The sequence below is a fragment of the Strix aluco genome, chromosome 5 (assembly GCF_031877795.1).
Source record: "Strix aluco isolate bStrAlu1 chromosome 5, bStrAlu1.hap1, whole genome shotgun sequence".
Lineage (NCBI taxonomy): Eukaryota > Metazoa > Chordata > Aves > Strigiformes > Strigidae > Strix > Strix aluco.
Window position 1 is genome coordinate 18,381,869 of NC_133935.1, and position 23,980 is coordinate 18,405,848.

At 40.3% G+C, this 23,980-nt stretch overlaps 1 protein-coding gene across 2 annotated transcripts in view; it reads left to right on the forward strand.

The window, feature by feature from the left end:
* The window catches only part of FGD4 (FYVE, RhoGEF and PH domain containing 4), a 118,204-nt gene that overhangs the window by 47,933 nt on the left and 46,291 nt on the right, over positions 1-23,980 (forward strand). The window lies entirely within an intron of this gene.

Genomic DNA, 23,980 nt, shown 5'->3' on the forward strand with positions numbered 1-23,980 from the left:
TAAACAAAACCTTAAACTGTAGTAAATGACCAAAAGCCAGTGCTACACTATGTTTCAGAAACTGAGCAAGAAAGATTGAAGTCATTGCAAATGTCATGAGATTCCTGTTAGCATAAAACTTAAGCAGGCACTTGAGAAATACACTCTACTAGCAGCATGATGCTTAGCTGGACTCAGCCACAACCAGTCTCCAGTGCTTCAGAGCAAAGGGAACCCAAAGCAGCCAAATTTTGAATCAGAGGGAAGATAAGTCTTCTAGTCCTGACAGATGGCTAGCAGAAGTGCTTTTCCAACTGCTGATGTTTGGAGGATCCTTCATTGCAGTTTTTTAATGCTTGTTCTTGACTACCTGTAGATGTCTGCTGGCTTGTGTATCCTTTGGACTGTACTTTGATGCTGTAGTTTTCCTACAACCACAGAAGCACTTTACCTTCCTGAAGATCGTATAGATGCAGCTAACCCTGGTATTAAACAGTGTTGCAGCTTGTCTGCTCCACTTATACTTGTAGTAACACTTACTGGAAAAAAACAACAAACCAACAAACAAAACCCACGTTCAGCTGCCCAGTTAAGTAGTGTTGTGGTTATAGTTCTGAGTATCTGGCTTAGATTTGGTAGCTAAGATTGAAACAAAGTACTATGCAAGCTGCCTTAGTAAAGGCTCATGAATTGAGGATTGAGGCTTCAGAAGACCTGAATTCCAGTCTCTTCTACAGTTAAGGATTTTGTTTTGCAGGCATTGAGTGGCGCCATGGGTGGTGTGGTGTATTCTGTGGAGTGGTGTCGAACATAGCTGCTGTTTGAGTAGTAGAGGGAAAATTAGCTCAAGAGCTTGTAATATTACTTGAAAGAACAAGTTGATTCTGTAATGAGTTATTCCTGCAGGGCACGACCTGAACTTCTCACTTGGAATTTTTCTTCCTAGTATTTCCTTCTCAGTCTCAGCATCTCTTGTGTGCTCTTACAGCCCCATCCCATTTCCTACACAAGTTAATTTTTACTTTTTTTTTTTTCTTTCTTATGGAGGTCACTGGTGCTTGGGAAGATGACTAAAAGCATGAAGTCTTCTCTGAAATTCAGAATAGTTTGATGGCTTCTCATATTATGCTTGCAGCAGTTACATTGAGACTGAGATCTATTACCTAGAATACATAACTTGAGGCTAGTTTTACTTGCGTTCGACATGGTCAAGTATTGTATACCTGTTGTTAAGCTCCCTAAAATATCGAAAGGATTCATAGGTTATATAAGATTACCTGTTGTTTTTCTTTAAAGATCCTGTGCCACCTTTCTCTGGCAGCTCGATATGCCAAGACTGTTTTCATGACTAGTTTTGATGTCTGTTCTCTTCAGTAGCTCTCGTTCACGCCATTGCTTGGAGCCTTATGTTGCGGTTATGACTTGGCCACCCACTGTAATGCAACTGGCAAGTGTTTTTGTCCCTTGGCTTGTCAAGATTTCTGTGTGTAAGTCAGTTTTAACTGTGGAAGCTACTACAAACAAACTCTTAGAGATAGCTGCTGTAAGCCAAAATAAAATGGAAGACTTGGTGGTGGAATTAGAGCTTTACCTGAGAATTGAAACACACCGGTTAATATCTAGTATGATGAAATAGAATTAGCAGTGTGAGCACTGTTTGCCTTTACTAAAGTCAGCAATGCCACACCCCTCTGTTGTCTGCTAGCATCCTGTTATTTTGGGTAAAAGCTCTTTTTAAAAGCTTAGTCTAGAACACTGTGGTTAAAGCACCTTGTCCACCAATTTTTACCTATTTTACCACTTATTCTGCAAGCTGTGGCCTGGTCTCTGCCATAGCAGGATAATTACTGCTTGCTTTTTTTTTGGTGATGTATGGTTTTATAAAGCTGACTTTATTGATTGTAAAATGCAGTCTTTCTAAACAACTGACTTAAATTTTCCGGACTTGTCTTATTGCTGATGTTATTTGTCCTGTTGCTGATGTTTCTCCAGTTTGAGAATATTCCAAAATTTTCCTACTGTTGAAAAATTTGGAAACTGTAGAATGCTTTCTTGCCTACTGCTTAACACAGGAGTAAAACTTCAGCTGGTAGCTGAGGGGTTTTTTTTGTGTGTGTGTGTCTTCTACAGAACATCCTCAGCTTGTGTGAATGATCCATGAAGCTAACAGAAGTGTGATATTCCTGCAATCTGATACTAGACATTTTCAGTGCAAAACAATGCACAGGACACCTTTGTGGTGACAGAAAAGCTGCTCAATCCAACATGATCTACTTACAGTTCTTTGATACTCTAGTTTATTCATCGTGTTTTGATTGGTTAAGATTTTCTTTATAGATCACTGAAACTGCTTTAATCTAGTTTATCACAAAATTGGATGGCATTTTAGCATATCCATAAGAAAGAGAACAATGAAGCTTGACTGTGTCTGTTTTATAGCTGACATCTTCTCTGGTTCTAGGTTTTTAGATTTCATAGATAGCAGTAAAAGAACTGTGGGGAAAAGCTTATTGATTGCTTTTGTGTTAAAATAAATGATGAAAAGCTATTACCATCTGTCTGATGACTTCTGGGGTGTGGATAGCAATAATTTAAAGGAAATTATAGTTTCATTAGTGCTGATGTGGTCTCTCTGAAGGCTGTGTTTAACTATCAGCACAACTTCACTATATAAAACAGTCACAACTGTCTCTGATCTTGCATCCTTATTGTACCAAAAGCTGAAATACACTTCTACATTCTCATTTTGTCAACGCTGTCTAATGTTACCTTCCTTCTTTGAAATAAATTGATTTGAGGAATTCCTTTTGATCACTTTTCTCTGCAAGGCTGGATGGCCTGGGAAAAAAGCAGTGCTATGTATTAATGGCAGGGGACGAAAAGCTCTATAAAGAAGGTCCCCGACTTGCTGCCTATCCTGTAAGTACTAGATTAAATTGGCCCTAACAAGACAAAATCAGGAGACTAAAGCTGTTTATGTATTTGAGGCAGAAGGAAATAGTCACGAACAGATAGTGGAATTCTTTGTCTTGAGACCTGATCTAGTGAAAGATGCCCCTGCCTGTGCAGGGGGGCTGAACTGCATGATCTTTAAAGGTCCCTTCCCTCCCAAATGATTCCATGGTTCTGTGATTTTTAGGGACTGATGTGTTCTGGAGAAAGGTAATCTGATGTTTTCTATGATGTGACAGGAAGGATGGAGAAAGGTGGAAGGGGAAGGGCAAATGTATTGTGCCATCAAGTTTCTCTTACCCAAAAAGCATGGAGTCAGAGTTAAGGTAGAATAGACTGAAAATGCCTATACTGTCCCATATTCTGTGCAAGAAATATAAATGAGATTTGGAAAAAGAATAAACAAATTCCTGGTGAATACATTTTCCAGCAGCTGGTAAAATACAGTTGCACAAATGCATTTGCTGATGCAGGTGATCCCTAAACAACTGATACTGGGAGCCATGGAGACTGAGGGAAAGATCACTGTGTGTTTGCAGCCTGCTACTGTAGGTTACCCAGACATCTGCTACTGCTTCTTTTCAGACACAGAATATTTGATTGAATGATTTTTTAAAAATTTTTTTTCTGACCACAGTTCATACGCTCTTACCTGCTCCAGAAGTGTACCGATGTATTCCACTCTGGTATTTATTGTGAATCTTCCATGCTTTTTTTTTTATTAACTCAAAGAATAATTTGGACTTTATTTTTAGTATCTGTCACTGCCCAAACGTGTTTTTTATATGGAAGCAAAATCACAGTTACTGCATTCTGACCTGTTTGAGTTGTGAGTCTTTGTACTGCTTGGATTTCTAACGTAGCAGAGGTAACTTTTAAGTTATAGATTCAGCCTTTCACTGTACTACTGAATCTAGGGAAAATCCAGTGTGGCTTGGGTTGTGGGGAATTTTTTGGGTGGTACGTATGTGTGTTGTGTGTGTGACCAGAAGCTAAATTAACTGGAAAATGGGAGTCTGTGCTCTTAAGCTGTTTTGCAAAGATGTTAAACAAGTGGTATGTTTAATTTGTGAAGGTAAATAAAGATGGGTGGCACAACACTATTAGGGTAGGTTGCAGGCTTTTTCCTCTTACCTTTTTTCTACCCTTCCTTAAAGGGAGGGTATGGGTTTCTGTGGTAACAGCTACAACATGGTCCCCAACTGTTGGGGCACCAGAGCAGCTCTTCTGGCCTAGCACCACCCAATCTCTCTTGGTGTAGCTGCATGTCCTGGCTGGCAGGAGAGTGCAGGGGCAAGTGGGAATATCACCGTTGGAAGTAATACTGTTGCTGGCGACGAGGTAGCAGCTGCGGCAGAGGCAGGAGGTCTGAAGAAACAGCCTTCTTGAGGGGGAAGGCATGGGAAGGAGAAAGCAATGAAGGTGCCATGAGAAAAGGCAGAGCCCGCAAGGCCAGAGGGTCTTCTCTTTGTATTTATTTGCTAACTGTGTGTTGGTGTAATAGCATGGATAACACTATAAATAGTAATTTCCTCTTCCCTAAATCATAACATGAATCTTTCTCTCAATTTTGTAGTAAATATATATAAAAAGGAGGTATACAAAATAGTGAACTGTTAAGCCATTTTTTTTTTGTCAGGAGAACTGACAAACCCAGTTGATAAAGGCAAAGGCCTTTGATAATTTCCCACCTCTAAAACCAAAAATCCTTTAACAATTGCTGATTTTTCTTTGCTAAAGAAGATGAATTGAAAAATGAACCACAGATTCCTGGATTACTTTTTTAAAGTATGGGAAATACTTTAAGCTACAGAAAACCAGCTTTATATGGTTAGTGTAAAATATAGTTGCCATAGCAAAAGCACTCCTTTTGTAAACGCTAATAGAATAGATGTCAGTGTTGTGGTGCTCAGTGATCTGTAATATAGTCCTTTGATTTTGCAGAACTACAACCACTTAATTATTTGGAGAGTTTTGTGGTTGCTTGTATTACTTTCTATGCTTGGACTAAATTGCAGACAGCAAGATGCTACAATGACATACGCTATACAAATGTAGGACAAAAAGCCAGGCTTTTCCCCCTAAGAACTGTTATTGCATGTCATTTGGGTTTTTGTGCAGCCACAGTCTCTCTCTTTGAAGCACATGATACAGCTGAGCTGGAAGAAAAGAACGATGGAAAAATACTGCTATTTACTTTCTAATTATGGCATGGTAGCTGTTCATCACACCTGCCTTGAGATTGCTTGTCTTGAATCCCCTTGCATGTGAACCAGGAGAGCTAGGGGAGGGAATGATGGAAGAGATTTTGATTTCAAAACTGGGAGGGAAAGTGTCCTTTCAACAAACTTGCTTCTGTTTGGGCTGCAGATCCAGAGTCTCCCATAGCATTTCTCACCTTGTTGGGAGGAGCTAGTTACCCATCTTTTTAAGGTGCTATTGTTACTTTTCCTTGTTGCAGCAGTCCTGAATACCCATTCTTAAACTCCCTCCCTGCCCAGCCTTCTTCTGTGCAGACTTTTCCTCCTCCCTCCTTTTCCTGGTGGTCACTTGTTTCTGTAGGTCATTTGCTTAATCTAGAAATTTTTTTGCCCATGTTTTTATTCATTATATACCTGCAAATCTTGAGTCGTCATATGGCTGGCTGTTCCTTCCTCACATGCCTGTGTGGCAAAGCTTGAAGGATGCAGCTTAACAAGACAGCAAATAACTAGGTCTGCTTCCTGGAAGGATTTTGTTTTTCTTTCCCACTTTCTCCTTCTGTTGACACTGATGCTTGTCTGACCCTATGGGCTACCTCAGCGTGCTAAGTTTACAGAACAACGCAAAAGAAAATTAATACATTTCTGGCAGATTAGTGGGCTGAACAGGCTTGCTGTGATGCCAGACAAGACTCAGTGCAAGGAGAGGAAGAGCAGGATGTTCCTTTGCCAGCAGCCACCCACTGTCTTGGCATAAGGGAGGTCTTGGGCTGCTCATGGACTTTCTCACCTTGTCTCTCCTGAGGGTATTGGACACATGAATTGCATCCTTCCTTGAAAGGTCATTGTCAACACTTCACAGCTACTGCATTCAGTTGTCATTAACCTCTAGAGTCCTTGGACTGACCCCCGTTGCTGGCCCTGGATGAGGTGTCGGAGCTGAGTTAACGTGACAGCCTGGCCTGTGCTGAGCTATGCCATGCTACGATCACCATGCACCTCCCGGAGCCTGTCACAGTGCAAAACGCTGATTCAGCTTACTCACATGGAACAAAACAGTTTGCTTTGCCTGCTAGGTTGCCTTGGCTTATTATGGGCTGGACATTTTTGTAAGGGAGGAATGTGATATAGCTACAAGGGGGAATGATGGGAGTGGGATCTGTTCATCTTGGTTGTAGAAAAACTAAACTGAAATGCAACTCTAACAACATCCTTCTGGGCTTAATCTCCTTTTCCTTGGCAGAGAGGGTAAACTGAACATCCATGTGGTGATTTCCCTTGTTTGTAGCTCTTGGTAGTTGGCTGCCTGACTTCTGGTAGTTGGTTGATCTGCAGTTTTACTATCCACTCATGGTGATCAGAGGCAGGAAGCCCCCATCATGTCCTCAGTTACAATCAAAAGAAACCACAAGGCACCAGTGGTAGGCCTTGTTTGGGCTCTTGCACAGCACTCAAAAAGAAAGAGGATAGTCATTGCTTCAGTACAGCAAGAAGGTACAGCATGCCTGGGGCAGTGCAGCTTTCTCCCAAATTTTGACCTAGACCAGTGTATGTTTCTGCATATCTGCTGTTGCAGAGGTGTCCTTTGTTTTGTGTGCCCGCACCCCAAGTGGATTTTCAGACTTTTTTTTGCCTTGTTACAGAAGTATCTGTTCAAAACTACAGTCTTTAGCAAATTTTCTGCTTTGGATTTTTTAAAATTTAAGGTACGCTTTATATCCATCCAGCCTTATGCATGAAGTCACTTGTTACTGATTTTAGATTATTCCACGAATCATGAAAAGGGCTGAATTGTGGAAGGTCTAATAGAAGTGGGGTCACTTTGGGACACGGGGTGTGTGGTGTCTCAGTAGTTAATCCCATTGCCCTAAGAATAGGGAGACAAGTTGAACCCCTCTGCAGACTACTGCTGGGCTTTTGAGAGAGGCTTTTATTAGCACCTCAGAAGCTGTTTTGGGGTAAGGACAAAGCATGGTTTCGTTTTTGCCCAGGACCAAACTGCTGTGCTTTTGAAGTACTGGGGTGTAAAGGAGGAGGGAGAGAGGTAGATAACAGTGTGAGTCAACCACACCTACTTTATAGGAGCCCTGTGAATGGTGCCTCTTTAGTTGTTGTGGTTTTACATCTCTCTTGTACTCATTGAGATATCTAAAGATCTCTCACATGGAAAAAAAAGTCGGAGGGTACTTTCAGTGCAGAGCACCGATATATTGAAATTCAGAAGTGTTCATGCTCCTTTCTGTGCTAAGGCAACACATGGGTTATTGATCCTTCGATGGGACAAAAAATCACTCTCCATCACTGGCTTTCAGAAACTTTGTATCATGTCCTGCTGCAGCATCTTCAGCAAGCCTCTTCAAACACTTTGTGCCCCAAGTGAGTGTGCAGTAAGGAGGAGCCAGCTGAAGACAGCCATACTGAATGCTGGGCTGTGATTCACTCTCACATGAGCTCATTTGGTTTTGGGGGAATGTGTCAGTGTGGCGTGCTGCCCATGCAGCTCTGTAATACATAGTTCAGCTTTCCAGGTTTCCTAACAGTACTTGTGAGACTTCCTCCTCAACTCCAGCTTCATCACATTAAGAATATTCAAAAAAATGATTCAGGTACATAATTTGAGTCCCCTTATCTGCAAAACAGGGGAAGTACTGAGAGAAAGCTTGTGATGTTTAGTTTGAAAAATGCTTGGAGGTGGAAAACAAAGTAAGTGCCATATATTTATTACAAGACATTTGTAAAAACTTCTAATTATTGGTGTGATGAAGTCATATATGAGCCAATAATTATGATTTGAGGTAGCTTAGTTTCATAGAACTAGTCTGCTGTGCAAGTCTCTGGACTAAAAACATACTGAGTTTAGTTTGTGTAGTTATTTTAGTCATACTAAATGACAGCAACTACTCATCTTAGTGGGTAACTGCAATCATACTACTAATGGGAATGTTTTATTTAACTAGTTATTCTCTATGCCTCTTCATCTGCTTTGTAGAGAAACTTAAACTAAATTTATTTTTTAGTTAACTTCAAAGAGAAGTTCATAGGCATGTTCTGGTGACAGGTAAGACATAGCTGCACCTCGTGTTGATGAGTTTTCAACCAATATTTGCCAATATAACTGTATTGTGCAGTTTGTACTTTGCACATTTCTGCTCTTAGAGTAAGCAAAGTCAGGTATAAAACTGGTGAAACCAGGGGAATAGGTTAATGAGAGATCTCCATTGTCTCAGTTTTAACCTCTCCCAAGTCCTCTTATCTGCTAGCTAATCAAATAGAGATAAAACAATTAATCTTTTACCTTTCTTTTTAAAAAAGGAGGCGTTAAGCATGTGTTTTAAAGATGGGCTTTGGTGACTTCTTTACACCTGTTATAATATTACTCCTTCTGGAAACAAAATTCAGTTTTCTTCATGTGTGTGGAATTCCTTCTCTTCCTTGGGCAGTAGCAGAGCTGTGGTTACTCTCTGTGGGCTGTTGTGAGCTGGAGGGTTGCCTGTGCGATCCAAGGTGGACCTTTCGGCACTGGTCAGAGCCCTGCCCTCTTTGTGTTCTGTGCCTTGTCCCCTGTGGCAGGGACGGACGGGGAGCAGCATCTGGTAGCTCAAACGTCATCCCTCCCACATGCGTCACGTTACAAAATTTGTAACAGTTATTAAATATGTTTCCCCAAAAGGGAGATTTGATTTCCTGTCCAGCCCCTACTTTTCCTTGTGTGACCCCTTCTCTTCTCTTTGCTTACAGTGGTCAGTAACCAGCATTTATGTAGCTGCTTATCTGAACTAATTGTGTCTTGATTTACTTTGTAGCCATTTGTCTTACAGTTTCCCAATCTACTGTTTTGTTTCTGTGGAAATTGAAAATGTATTGCTGATCCCAGATAAATTTAAAATCCGTCATGTACTTGTATGAGAGGCATTATCAGTGGTTTTCCTGGGTTGGGAAGAGTACACCAGGCTGAAGAAAGGCTGACAAAGCCTCACTGGCAGGCAGACAAACCAGGCTGGTGGGAAAGGTGGTTTGTTTCAACTGTGGGAAACTGAGCAGAAAATTCATCTTCTCTGCAAAGGCTTTTCTGGAGAGAGAAGGTGTTCTGTTGTAAGATGTACCTCATGTGGAAGCCCAAGCAAGGGGGCAAGCTTTGAACTCTTGGAGGTGATCTTCAAAATAGAAATGTAAACTATGCATTGGAGTTCTCTTAGTCTGGTTATGAAACTTGGCTACTGTTATTTTTTATTTTAGTGTTGATGACCTGGGTGAATAAAATTTGTATGTGTCTTTAGGGAGCCTGGGATTACTTGCTAGGAGTATCAAGGATAGGGAAATGCAACTTCCTAGCCCAGCAGTTTAAAAATAAATGCTCAAAACAAAAACAACACATGCAAGTCTTGGTCAAAGTGCTAAAAACGGGTTCCACTTAGATTTCAAATCCATACGAGTGGAAGTTGCATCTGCTCATCTCAAGAAGAAAAACACACCAAAGTGTTGAAATAACTGGAGGAAAAGAGTTGTTTTTACTGGTTTTGGCAATACCCTCTCTGTTCAACATCTGTAATAGAAAGGAAATAATTAGCCGCCCTATTTCAGAGGGCTGTCTCCTCAGTGAAAAACAGATATTCATAACAATGGATTGTTTTGCAAGTGTAGTCCCCGTAACCCTTGGTGCTTGTCCTTCAAAGCAGCTCTGCAGGGTTGTGCTTCTCCATAGTCCTTGACTGTGAGGACTACGAGTGGCAGGTGTGGTGGAAGGGGCTGTAGGGAGCTGTGGTTTGGACCAACGCAGTGGTTGAAGATGACCTCAGCTGCAGTGAATGACAAGCCGGCTGCTATATTCTGATTCATATTATCCAAATTGACAGCGCTGGATTTAAATCCCTGTTTCTTTCTCCTGCTGGGATGAAAGTGTGCTGGCTGTGGGATCATGTGGTGTGAGAGCTGTGCACAATAAAAGAAAGTTACTTGCAGTAACTTCTCTTTTCAGTGAATCCTTCTGCTTTTTAAAAATGTACATTTTCACAGTTCAGAATTCACTCTGGTATCTTTGTATTCTACCCTGGAGCACAATATCTAGTTTATGCTATTTAAAAAATATTTAAATGTTTAAAAAATTATTCTAGTGAATTTTAATCTGTGCCAAATAAGCTAGTATTTTATTGACAGTTCTTTAATGTAGACTTTTTTTGGTCACTGCTCTGGTATCCTGTGTGTTGTATGTACTTCATTCTAGATGTAAACTTAAAATATAGATTATGCAATAGAAAAAGATTATTAGAAATGAGCATTGTGCAGTAGAAAGGGAGAACAAAGTACTAACCAGAGAAATGTACTAACTTGTTCTTTAACTTGATACTGCTTTAATTTCAAAGAGCAATGCAATTAATTGTGACAAAACTTTGATAGCAGCTGAGGCATTAGACAAAACAACTTACAGTAGTCCCTCCTCCTCCTCCTTTCTTCAGCAGTTTGTAGGTTACATAAGCTGATTTCTTTGTTTTTCCTCTTTAATATAGTGAACAGACTTCACTCTCTCGTCTCTAAGAGGACTGACTTGTATGCTTACGTTTTTCCTCTCAAAACAGGCTTTCCTTCAAAGAGGAGGAGCATAGTGTAATTGAAAGACCCGGCATGTAAACTGTCGGTATATGCTGAACATCTGGCAAGAAGCCCTTTCTGGCAATTTACAGGTCCTGCAAACAGGACATATGTGAGCCTGTTGTAGGGTTATTACCGTTGCGAAATCAATTCCTTGTGCAGTGGTACTGGATTATATTTATAAACAATGTCTTCTGAACCAGGTAAGACTGAACGGGTTGCTTCTGTTAATCTCTTCAAGACTTGGGGCGTATTTGTTGCCAGAGACACCAAGAGTTAAACTTTCTAGTTCGAAGCAAACAAACCGGTGAACATCCAGCTGCCTTGTGATGCAATGCAGCTGGAATGCTCTGGTGGCTTTTTCTCCCTATTCTCAGTAAATGAGCTTGCAGTTTCTTGAACCGCTTGTCTGATATATCTGCCGCACTGAGAACTTTGCTACTTTTGGCTCATTTTGTTGCTGCTTTCACTAGCTCGAGACTTTCTTAAAAGCAAATCAATTTTCTGATGTTTATAAGTGGTTTCTGTTCCTGTCTTATTTGCTAGATTCATAGAGCTCCGTTTATAGCTGCAAGGTTTCTATAGATCATTTCTATAAGTAATCATTGGCTTTAAGAATTATGTCTCTCACTGTTTTAGGAAGTAGTTTTACACTTCTGATTTATACTCAGCTTGCAATAATCCCTTTAACTGATTCTTACGCTACATTTAATATACAGAATTGGCTTCCAGAATGAAATGATGCTTTCTTTTATTGCACCATCCAGTGAAAGATTTGGATTTTTTCCATTGCAAATATGATTGTAACTGAATTTTAAAGAATGTTACTGAAAATACTGCTTTACTTCTAAGTGAGTGCATTTTTCGGTTCTGCGAAAAGTTCAACTTAGGGTAAGTTAAATTAAAAGGCTTATCCAACCCTAACAGCTTAATATAAGACAGTAAATATTCTGAATTAAGTTTTCCACAGAGAGATAGATGAAACAGATCTGTTGAAGGTTTGGGTTCAGAATGCTAGTCTCCCTCTGGAAAGCCCTCTGAGACTAAATAGAGGGAAGAGAGTTGCTGGCTTAGTGAGTCTGAGAGATTTGCTAGAGAAGCTTGGAGTAGATGCATGCAAATAGCTCTACCCCAGCTCTCCTAATTTCAGTACTTAGGGGCATCTGATTTTTCTTGGGTATGAAGAATACTTTTAAAATCATTCCATTGGCTCCTTATCTGTTTTATGATCAAGTTTGAAATTGTCCTTCTCCCCCCAGCTTTTGATAATCAACCAAAATGATGGGAATCACACCTTTCCTCCCACTATCATTTTGTTGTATCCTGAGAAGACACTACATGTGGATGTAGGAAACTTTTTTTTCAGTGATTTCTTTTTTTTTTTCTCTTAAGAACTGTTTTCTAGTATCTGTAATACATATTATTTTTCCTGTAAATGTAACATTAAATCCTTATGAATTTTCAATGTGTGCCATGAATTGTAATACTGAAAATAGTATTTATCTTGCCTCTTTGCCCTTTGGCTTCATGTTACTTCAGTTTGCAGAGGCCTACAGTATACTTACATGTAACAGTGGCAGTCTGAATGTCAAATATATTGGTGAAGCTGTGATCTTTGAATTTTTTTTTGAGAGATGGAATATGTGAAGCACAAATGTATTTGTATGTCCTTTAAGGTGACATAGGTTATACTATCATGGTATTTTCCAGGCAGTGTATTTCCCAGGTTCCAGTTAGTTGTGTGAAAGCAGTTAATACAGGACTGGACTATGGTGCAAATACCTGGCTTGAAGAATTAAAAGGGGTGAGCTTCTGCCAGCCTGTGGAATAACATGTAGATACCTCCTAATGTCACCTTCTCAGAATGGTGTAGGACACCTACAAATATAGACAATACGCATAAAAAAGGTGATAGCAAGCAGTTCTAGCCTGTGTGGGTTTGAAATCAAGTGGACAGATATTCCTGGACACTCCTAAATAGCATCTAAGAGAAGCAGTGAGTCTCTTGCGGAAGCACTGGCTGCCTCCAGTGCGAAGTGGAAAGAAATCCTTCCAGTACTGGCTGCTGGGACTGCATGAGTGGGGAATAGCAAACCTATATAGGTGTGCTGTATACACCTGTATAGGACAGTAACTGTAGGCAGGTATAGAAAGGTATAAAGTCACATGGTAGTTTATTCATTGCTATCAAAGTGTGCAACTGAGAGTGTGTCAAGGTGCTGAGCAAAGCAGTTTTTCCAAGTACTAAAGGCCCATAACAAATATGGAAAATATGTAGAATGTACCTTTTCTGTAGCTTTGATGTTTTTGAAGACTGGAACTTCACAGATTTTTATTTTTGTAGTAGTATTCATTATAGGGGAAAATAATCACTGAAAAACTGATTTCAAGTGATGTCATGTCGAAAGGTTCAATGATACCGTGATCCAGAAGTCAACAGAGACTTAAGTGTTTTCATTAGTACCGTCACTATGCTTTGCTTTGTGACTGCAGCACCCTGAGTCTTATATTAGTCTTTTATGTGGTAGGTGCTATATAAACAGACAGTCTAATGGTTTACGTCAATGCTTGTAAACCTAGTCAATTTGTTGAGTCTTTACTAAAAATTCAAAATATTTATGGAACGCTCCTCTTCCCCATCTCTCCCCCCTTGCCTTGGGTTTATAATTATTATAAAACAAAAGGATTAAATTCCTTTAAGAGTTTGGAAAATTAGTGCCTGTGTGTTCCTTCCAATTTGGCAGGCAATGCTTGACCTTGAGAAGGATACTTAGGAAACACAATCTTTCCTTTAGATTGCCATAAAATATTTAACACACTGTGACTGCTCTTGCTTGCTTGTGGAAAAGCCCTTACAGTCATGACCTGTCACTAAAAGGAAGAAGAAGAAGGGAAGGCAACAGCTGGGTTAGGTCATGTAAGGTGGAGAGCAACTGGAGTATTGCCAAACCTTGTCTTACAAAAGAAATGAAATGTTTAGCCTTAAACAAATGTTTATGTTTTAAGAGTAATTTCATAGATTTTATTTGCTCTCTGTTTTGGAAAACTTTCTTCTGCAACATGCAAGCCATCCACTTTTTTGAATGAATATTTTGATACCCTTTCTTCTGGTGCCAAAAACTGAGGGTCTAAGGAAAACAGTAAATACTGCATAGGAGTCAGCAACATTTTGCTGGGCTGCAGTTCTGTGAACAGCTCAAGTGATCCAGTGGGCAGTTACTGCCAGAAGGCTGCTCAGTCCCTCCCTGGGACTCTCCCAGACTTTTGGTCTCATCCGTGGGCCAATTCAACGCACTCACACAGCACGAAACTCCTGTGATAAAACGAGTGTCCGCTTGCCTGCTAGATGCAGGGGGTTACACTGGCCTGGAGAGAAACCCAGCCAGTGTTAGAGCTGGTAATTAGAGAGCAGTGGGAGCTACTGGGATGTGGAGGGCATGAGACTTTCTCCTCTTGGTGGGGGGCTGTCTCGCTCTGTCTGGAGTAGCTGCAGTTTGGGTTTGAGCAGCCTTTTGTCTGTCCTGGGGCCTTCAAACGTTTTCAGTTTCAAAATGTTTGCAAAGTGAAAGGTTGCACATCTTTCAGATGTGTTGGACAAAACTTGAGCTATTACAAAATTATTTCTCTTCCTTAAATGTACTTGGGTTTAATGTATTTTTACACTACATGACTTTTTTTATAAAGCATTTCCTATCCATGTGCACGCTTGAAGATACATATTTGTATGACTTGAGCTTTTTGAAGCAGTATGATAAATATTCATCCAAGTCTGCATCAAAAATGATTTTAATTCTCCAACTCAAGAACTTTCATAAAATGACCTTTTAAATTCATCATATAGTTCTTTTTTTCATTTTCCTTTTTTTTTTTAAAGTGTATTTCAAATGAGTGTCTGCAAAAGAGAGGAGAGAGGACGAAACAATAGAGTAGTTCTGAATTTGTATCTCTTGGCCAGTTCATAGCATCAAATGTAAAGCTGTTTCAATCTGTATGATGTTCAAGAGGCAACTGTACTGATGTGCAGATCTCTTAATCTGGAGTGAATTCTGTGGACAGCGTGGTCATCTCTGGCAGTTTAGGGCTAAGGGATTTTTCCCCATTCTAGGTAACTTGTATTTGACTTCCTTCCATAAGGATGATTATGAACTAATGAGTTAGTGTGAAATGGTGATCTCTCTCTTCTTCCTTATGGACAAGAGACAATGTAAAAGCTGGAATCATTATGGTAGGCTTCAAAGGGACTGGACAAGGAAGGTCCTTCTTGAATGATTTCAGAGGAAGGCCCTAACTGTATTTAAACCAGGCTTTTTGTGTCTATTCTTCCTTTTTTTTTTTTTCCCCCAACCAGGTCAAAAGCAGGAAGCACTTGAATTCTTGTGTAGTGTCCAGCTTTGGGTTCTTTATATTTCTGTTTTGGTGCAGTGAGCATTCCCAGGGAGCGGCTTGTTTTTCTGTGTTTCGTAGATGATGGTTGTTAATTACTTGGCAGGGAGACTGAAGTGCTTGGGGAGCCTGACAGCAGGCTGCCTGCCCCTGGCTTGGGGAGGAAAGGCGTTCGCCACCGAGCAGCCGGTGTGCTGCACAGCTGCACCGCTTCTGCTGCTGTAAGGGACGAGCAACTGCGTGTTTCTTTTCATGCTTTGTTCTTTATGTAGTTCATAGTTTTATATTTACTTGTAATCTATCATAACAAGGAGTAGTGCCTGGTAGTCTGTTGTGATGCTATTGTGCAATTAGTACCCTGCAGCCTTTCTTTAATTAGGGCATATTACTTGAAATTTAAAGTCACGCATTTTTAGAGAAGAGGTTTGGTGGGTTTTTTCCCCCCCCTTCCCTACTGTTTGCTCCAGCCCCATTGAGATGCATTTCAACAGAATTAACATTATCTAGTGGCTACTTGCTTCTGGAAAGGAAGTCTTGTCTTCCTTTCCCCATCAATAAATTTGCATCTTTGCCCGAGCTCCAGTGCATCTAAGGTGAATGAATGTGTGAAACTGGCTGCTTTATATTTTTGGCAGGGTTATACTTCTGATGGCTTAGCTTTCCCCGACAGCATTCTGGGGCTCAGTGCACACCAGCACTGATACACAGTAAGCAGGCAGCCAGGAGAAGGGAGGTGAGTAGGTAGAACAACTCATGTCCGTGACAGCTGGCTGCTGGATGGGCTGCGGGTTGTCAGATGCTGGCCGGACACATGGACTGCCTCAGCAGTTGGATGTGGGAAGCAGTTTCCATCTACCAGTGATAATTTTATTGGCTTGTATTAAATAATTGACTTCTGTTTGGATCTTTAGCTCTTCTGCGTTCTGGATATATTATATTATGTATTTATATCTTTAAATTACTTGAATGCTGTACATATTTATACAACTTCTGCTCAGATCTTCTGAAATAATAGATCAGTTACATTTTCAACCGTATGTAATTAGATATCCTCCCCCCCCCACCCCCCCCCCTTGGGTCTATGGGGCTTTTTTTGTTTGGTTGAGGTTTTTTGTGTGGTGTTTTTTTTAACATCCTGTTTCTAAAAATGCTTTCTCTTGGTCCTTTTATCAACAGCAGTAGCTGATTTCATGTCTCAAAGCATATGCATATTTTCTAAAATAGCTCTAAGTTGAGATGATATGAAATAACTGCACAGATAACTGGGCAGAGTAGAAGAAGAAAATGTCAGTCACTGTCGTGTTAGAGAAGTCTTCTGAAGCAGTGTGTACTGAGTAAAATGGTGAAACTTGTAGTTATATCAAATTTATCTTTTTTTGGGTAAACCTGTTATTATTTGTCTAAAAATCTAAACACACTGTTTCGTAATGTCTTATCAATTATAGAAGGGGAGGTCTTTTTGTCATTGAGTTATCACTGTACTTGCCTACTAAGTATATGTTAATATATCTTCTTGAATCATTCCAGTGGTTTGTATGAGATAGCTGCATTTTTCCTTCACATGACCCCAGTAGTGCAGGTGCTCTCCTTAATATGAAGTTAGACTGTGCTGCCCACAGTGGTGTCATGCTGTTTATCTTATGATAACAGGAAGAAAAGAAATCATCTTAAGACTTGACAAATAAAGCGAAAGAACCACATAGGGCTTGGTGCCACAACCCTTGCTCAGACAAGTGATTCTTCTGTGATCAGTGAGTCTGCTTATGCAAATAGCATGTCTTATTTAGTAAATAAGAGCTAGGGATGTGTAGAAAATAGTGATTGCCATCTGTGCAAAATATGCTGGTGTCAAAAACTCGGTGAAAAAATTTCAGTGTTAAGTAAAATAATATTGAGGGGACATTGCTCACCTCACACAGCTCTACACAGAAAACAAAAAGGAAAAAACAGTTTGGGGAAAACTCGGTGGAGGTGCATCCTGTTTGTCTTTTCTTGTGCTAGGGTTCATAATGAAAATGGCTACTAATGCAGTAGGAGCTCAAGAAAGCCACACAAACCTTACTCAACTCTTTTCTTTGTCAAACGTGTAGGAAACCGTACAGAGCTCGTGGGGAGGGAATGGAGTGACCCTCGGATACGGGGCTCACCAATGTTCCCATGATTGTGAGAGGGGAAGAGGTTGACGTATGTAGTCAGGACGCTCCCGTGACTTTGTGAAATCTGGCCGTGTGGGAAGCAGTTCTTGAGCTAAAAGTTGTCACCATGTGTTATGGTGCTGACAAAAGGCTGTGCTGACAAGGAGGGAGGAATTACCTGAAATTACCTGGTGTAGAAATGAGACAGTAACATCAGGGTAGCTGACTTTGGTTTCAGGATCCAAGTTACCCTGCCTTATCCTGGAGTGATGAAGCTGCTGTTACTTACCCATTTTTTTTTTCTGTTTTTTTTTTTTGTTTGTGGTAACCTTGTGGTGAACTACACAAAATTCATGGTACATGGCTTGTAGGATCAGGAACTGTGGTAGCCCTTAAATCTTGTACATAAGCTTGATAAAAAGAAAGAAGAAATATTGCCCAAAACTGCTGAAAGAGGTATTGACGTTATTTTATGAAAAACAAGCTATGAAAAGTCTGTACAAGTAAAAGAACACTACTGCATATTTTCTCTTTAGATTTTGGGCTTGATAATGCGTGCTCAAAGACCAAAGTGAAAACAAGAGTTTGAGGGAATGTTTTGTAATACAGGAACAAAGTATGTGAAAGAGCAGTGCTTATTCCTGTAAACAGAACTCTTCATACTTGGAGCTCTCCCTTCAATCTGGAGAGTTGTCTTGAATGTTGCTTGTCTCTGTTCATATAAGAAACCCCCATTATTCATTAAGTAGTTGATGTATGACCTCCATCAGCAAAGCCATTGTCCCAGTGTGTACGAGTGTAGGTGATTCATAAGAACCTTAGCATAAGAGATGCTGTGTCTTTGGCAGAGGACCTCAGTCATAAGCTACTACTTTCAAACTGCAAGCTGTGCTTTGGCAGCCTATTTGAAATCAGCATTTTCCAGTCAAGGGAGATGCTGGCGTGCTTCAGCCATGGCCCTGTGTAATTCTGCCTGCTCCCTCCAGCAGCCCTGCTGTCCTGTGCCAGGGGGAGCAGCAGTGGCAGGTTTCTGGGGTCCTGCCAGCTGAAGCAGCTGCTCGGTCAGTAGCATGGCCCGAAGGCTTGCTGCCTCCCCTCCCTACGATGGGGGAGGAGGTAGGAGTGGAAAGCCACAGCAGCAATGGCCAGGAGTAAGCTTGTCACACGTTATCTCCGTGACCTGTCTCATGAGCAGTGCTCTGTAATTCCACTCCTGTGTCCGTCAGCAGTCCTCCCACTCTTCTATCCCTAAAGGGCCTCAGCATCGATTTCGCCACCAGTCACCTCCAAAAACTGGGTGATTAGTGAGCAGTGGCACTGCTAGACTGTCGATGACAGTATGAAAGCAGTGGTTCAGTATGGGAAAGGTGTAGATGATGTTGGCTGCAAGGGGGGCTTGTTCTCAGAAGGATCAAAACTGTGCCTCTTAAATAGTTTTAAAAAGCTGTCCACTGTTCCTCTTTCTGTTTTATTTTACATAACTACTTAACATTCATAGTATATACCACTTGGACTTCTATCAAATTATGGTTTTAAAGACTCCACATGTTGAAGGTGGTTTTTTACTTGCTGTGCATTTCCTTTCCTCACACTGTGCCTCCGTTTTCCTTACTCCAGAATGTGCCCTCTCTGATAAGAAATGTACTGTAATCAATGCATGTTCATGGAGAAACCATAATTACTTCTAAGGAAATATTTTTTGGGCTCAGTCTGGGCAAAAAGCCATTTGAAGTCCTGTACAGTGCTTTTTGTTTTATTGGAACAGCTCCAGTAGTGCATGTTATATTATTGTGCTAATCCAAAATTTTGACAAATGTTGAAAGATAATCCCATTAATTGCCGATTTACTCATTTTAAGAAGACCCACAGCAGATGCGCAAGTCTGCCTGCATGGAAATAACTATTAGATCGGAGCCAAAAGGACAAAGATCACAGGCAGACAGGACGACAGACAGCAGTCCACTGAGTCTGCCTGCTGTAGCCAGTGTTGGCAGGACATTTGTAGTGAACGTGAAATTCACCATTCAGTCCTTTACTTTGCACAATATACAGTATACCGAGACTGAGATGAGAAGATTATTGATAAATCTTATTTTCTTAATATTCCTGTTAAAGCTCAGACTTTATGATCTTGAAGCCAGTAACCTATTTAAATGTAGTGTCATCCATAGCTGGTAACTTTGCAAACTGTAGCTCTTTAGTAGCAATTACTATAAGTTCTATTTCAGTCTAAAAATGAGCTACTGTGGGAAAGATGCATTGTTTCTTCCAGCCAGAACAACTATGAAGCTTGACAAAACATAGGAAAGGCACCATTGGATGCTTGAGTCTCAGGAATACCCACAAACCAAACGCACACAGTGATGTCTCATCTTAAACCAAGCAGATATGTGTGCATGTCTGAATTGGGTTCTGTCACTTGATGCTCTGTACAACCCACCTTAGTTTACTAAAAATTAAATTATTTCAAAAGTCAAAGTTGCTTCTCTTAGAATATCTTTTTTGTGTTGTGCGATTAAACTTGCTGAAGCTTGTTTTGGTTCTCCTGTATTATGGCTCTGTATGTTGTGGCAAGTTTTCACATACTCTGTTATGCATACCACAGTTTGGAAACCTCTGCTTTATGTTACTGTGTAAGGTAGCATATCTACCAAGAAGTTGAATATTTTCTAGTTCTTAGCAAGTATTGTGTAGAAGTGTTTGGCCTGCCGGTTTTAAGTTCAGTATTGTTTCATCTGTTTAACTTCACCATCAGATGTTGTGAGGGCATTCACAGGGGTCGTTGAACTAAAAGAGCAATATCAATACACTTCTTGCTATCTACAATTTATACCTACCATATTTACTTGAAGATTTATTTACTCCATGCAATAAATGCTATGAAAGGGAGGATAATATTTGTTTGGTAGTTCTAGGAATGTTCCCATGCAGTGAGAAATAGTAGCCTTATATGCTTTACAACTTCATCGTTCTCAGAGAGTGGCCTACCTTGTTCTGCTGGACTTAGATTATTTTTGCCTGTGTCTGGAGAATAGCTTTGCAAGAAAAAATCCTACATTTTTGCATTTTGCCAGCATCTGTATCTGAACGAATCCTTTAATAGAATGTGATCTGTGTCCTATGCTTTGCCGAGATTCCACTTTTCAAAGATAATTCTAAACCTTATGATATTTGCCTTTTATTTTTTTGGTCAGCACCTTCTTGCAGAAAGAAGACGTAATTTCTTCGGTGAGACAGCCCTCCTGACTTCGGCAAAAGTTTGGTTTTTTTCTCTTTTTACAGAATTGGGTTATCAGCTCTGTGCAAGTATTCCAGCAGTGGCTTACCACACTAAAGGCTGACCTGATGTTTAGCCTTTAGAGCCCATCTGCACAGAACAGAATATCAATATGAAATTTTTGTACTATTCTGCAGCTGCAAAGTATTCACAACTCTTACCAGCACTGTGAAGATGTATCAAAACACAAATGTGTAATTAACTTGAGAGGATAGCATTTAATAGAATTTGGAGGAAGGTAGATTTTTTTCATGAGAGAAACTTGGACCCCCAGACTTCCTATTCTGCTCCTCTGTACTCCTAATTTTCCAATAGTTTGGACTTAGTCCAGTTATTCTTAAAACATGTTTGGGTCTGCATCAGCAGCATAAGCCTCTTAGTAACATGTTGGCTCCTCTCACAAACAGGTCAAACCTGTGAAGGGTAAGGGTAGGTACCAAGTTGCTAGAAACTTAGTTTTGAGGGCACGTTTGGACATGATTGTGGGCAAAATCTATGACCTGATTTACTAGATTTCCTGCTCAGGTCTCAACAAATCTGTTGTAACTGCCTGGGTGAGAAGCTGCTTTCTACTTTCTTGTTTGTGTTCAGGAAGTTGCTCACTCTTGTCCTGGCCTTGCTACAGCACCTGTAGTGTTTGGTGGGTAAGTGGATGGGTTGAATTAGTCTCTTGTAGTGTCATTGCTACTTAATGCTCTTCTGAACTGATGCAGGAGATTGTATGGCTAGGTTACTGTGGCTAAACCAGTGCTTGGTAGGTAGACTATTAGCTGAACCTCCATGTATGTCCAAGGATGAGTAGGAAGGGTGAAGATTTGCATAGATCTTACATGAAAAGATCTAGCAGTAGAACATTAAGACCACAGCCATTATGGCAGGTGTTCTTGATGCTTAGCACACTAGGTATACATAGCTGTATAATTTTAAGAGAAGTAATTTTGAGACTTAAATTTTGTCTCCTGGCAGTCACAAGAGAATAACCCTTTTCCCATAGACTTTGGTTACATCCAGAAATGCTGCATTTCTTTCATTCAGAATATATGATAAAGAGTGGGATCATAATGGCAGTACAAATTAGACAGTGATGGAACAGTGATGCACTATGTACTATAAGCGGGACTGAAAATAAATATAATAGAAGACCTAACGATGTTGATATTGTCTTCCTGAAGCTTATGGAACTGCTGATGGAGGACCTATCCAATAATAAAACATTAGTTTAACCTTCTGTGAATATAAATAAACCATTTTTTTTTCATGTTACTGGCATTTCAAGCTGGCTGATTATGTTTGTGTAAATGTTCATGGCTTCAAGTTACTTGTAATTAGAATGCTCTGAAAAAATAGATAATGCATCGCTTAGCTTCAAACATTCTTGCAAATGCAAGCATGTTTGCAAGCATTCTAGCTTCTCATTTCCTTGCAGATGATAAGCAAAATAATTAAGTGCTTATCAAATTTACAGTGTTTATTTATCTTTTCTTTTACTTATTACCTCCTCTTTCTCACTTATGTTCTTGCCTGCCCCCATTTTGAATTTTTTTAAATCTTTCCCCACATTTCTCTCATCTTCAGAGTATTTAATTATCCCTGATTATAAGAGTTGGTATTAATCATATACTAGTGAATGCAGTAACTGGCTGGTAGTGTTTTGTCGCACATTACATTTCTGACTTCAAGGAAAATTTCTGTTATTATAAAGCATAGGAATAGCAGTAATACACGAGTGTTCCTTTAATCAGGTCAGAAATAATCACAATGGGGAATCTACTTCAGCCCAGTAAAAGCTGCAGGTTTTTGCAGCATGTTTGACTTTTTGCATGCCTAATGGGATTTTCAGTTGTACTTACAGGGCAACAACATTATTTCTAAAAGGTAGACGGTGTTATTGCTTACTTAAATGGACAGAATTGAGCAGCCCTATTGAAATGCATGCTGCTGATTGTGGAGCAAGAATTTGGTATTTTTGTAATGTGCTAAAAATCACGTGTTTGGGGATTTTGTTATAATATACTTGCATACAGTACACTAGATACAAGTCTGTGGTGAAAATTCCTGTATTTCTGCCACAATTTTCTTGTCTATGTGACCTGGAAGGTAATACGTTTCACAGACTAGAAAACAGGGCTCAGATTTCCAGGGATGTTAAAGGATGATTTTTATCCACATAATTTGACTACTCAATTTTATATAGAAGTGTGGTGTCACTAGATTTCCATTACCTTTTTCCATTCCAGCTTTACATGTGAAAAAAGCTGTTCATCCTGATGTGGCTATATTACTCTTCAAAACACATGACTTGGCCTGTCTGAGAGCTTTCAGTACTCCCACCTCCCTAAGGTACCACTTAAGGTACCTTCTTAGGCATTGAAGAATGCTGTGGGACAGAGGTCCTACTGCTGTAGAACAATACAACTTTTTGTGTATGGAGTGATATCCAAGGAAAACAGAGCTGAGGAATTTCTGCCTAAGATCACAAATGTCTGAGAACTTTCCATACATGGTGGGCCTCATTAGATTATCTGCAGCATTCTAGGACCAGCAACCTTTATGTTCTTGGGAGATTCCTTGCTAATTGAATGAAATGGAAGAGGAAAAGATGCCACACTGTGCAGCCATGGGTGCCTTGCGTGCATTGGGATCCGAGTACTGGAACTTTGGTAGCGTGGGTTGTTGATCTCACCATGGACCTCTGTAAGTCTTCATGTTTGTAGAGGCAGCTTTTTGGTGTACGGCTACTTCAGCGTTTAAAAGGAAGAATAAGCTGCTGAGAAGTAAAGCATAAATACTTGAAAATATTCTCAGAATCCACAAAACATTGAAGAATCTTTAAGCAGTGTTGAGCAATAGCTATGGCTTCTCTTTCCACTGCTGTTCTAAGATGGAGGCTTAAATGTTGCTGGGAATGGCTTGATATGATGTGACGGATTTTGCCATGGGAGAAGGAAATGGATTAGATCAGAGGGTCCAGGCTCTGCAGAGCAGTTGTTGTTCAGAAGACATCAGAGGATCACCTTATGAAATGGTTGAGTGGGTTTTTGTGGTGGTTTAGCCCCTGCCGGGGTCTGAGACCACGCGGCTGCTGCCCCTCCCCCACAAAGGGAGTGAAATACAAAGCCCCAAGACTGAAATAAGGAAAGGTTTAATACAACAGTGCAATAGCAACACAACAAACAGCAACAATAACAATAACAGTAATAGTGATAGCAATGAACAGAGCAAAATAGCTACCAAATACAGCAGTGAGAAGCACGATGTACAAAACCACGAGTGCACCGCGCTCCCACCAGGAAAATGTGACCTGCCAGGATGTGACATCCCCATGGTATCTGAATAACCCGGCTAGAGCTCCCCCCCCACTGCTGGGGAAACTTAACCCTATCCTGGTTAAACCAGGACAGTTTTGCATTTGCTTTTTTTGGAAATGTTTAAAGAAAATGCCACTTGTGCTTGCATTTCTACTAGTA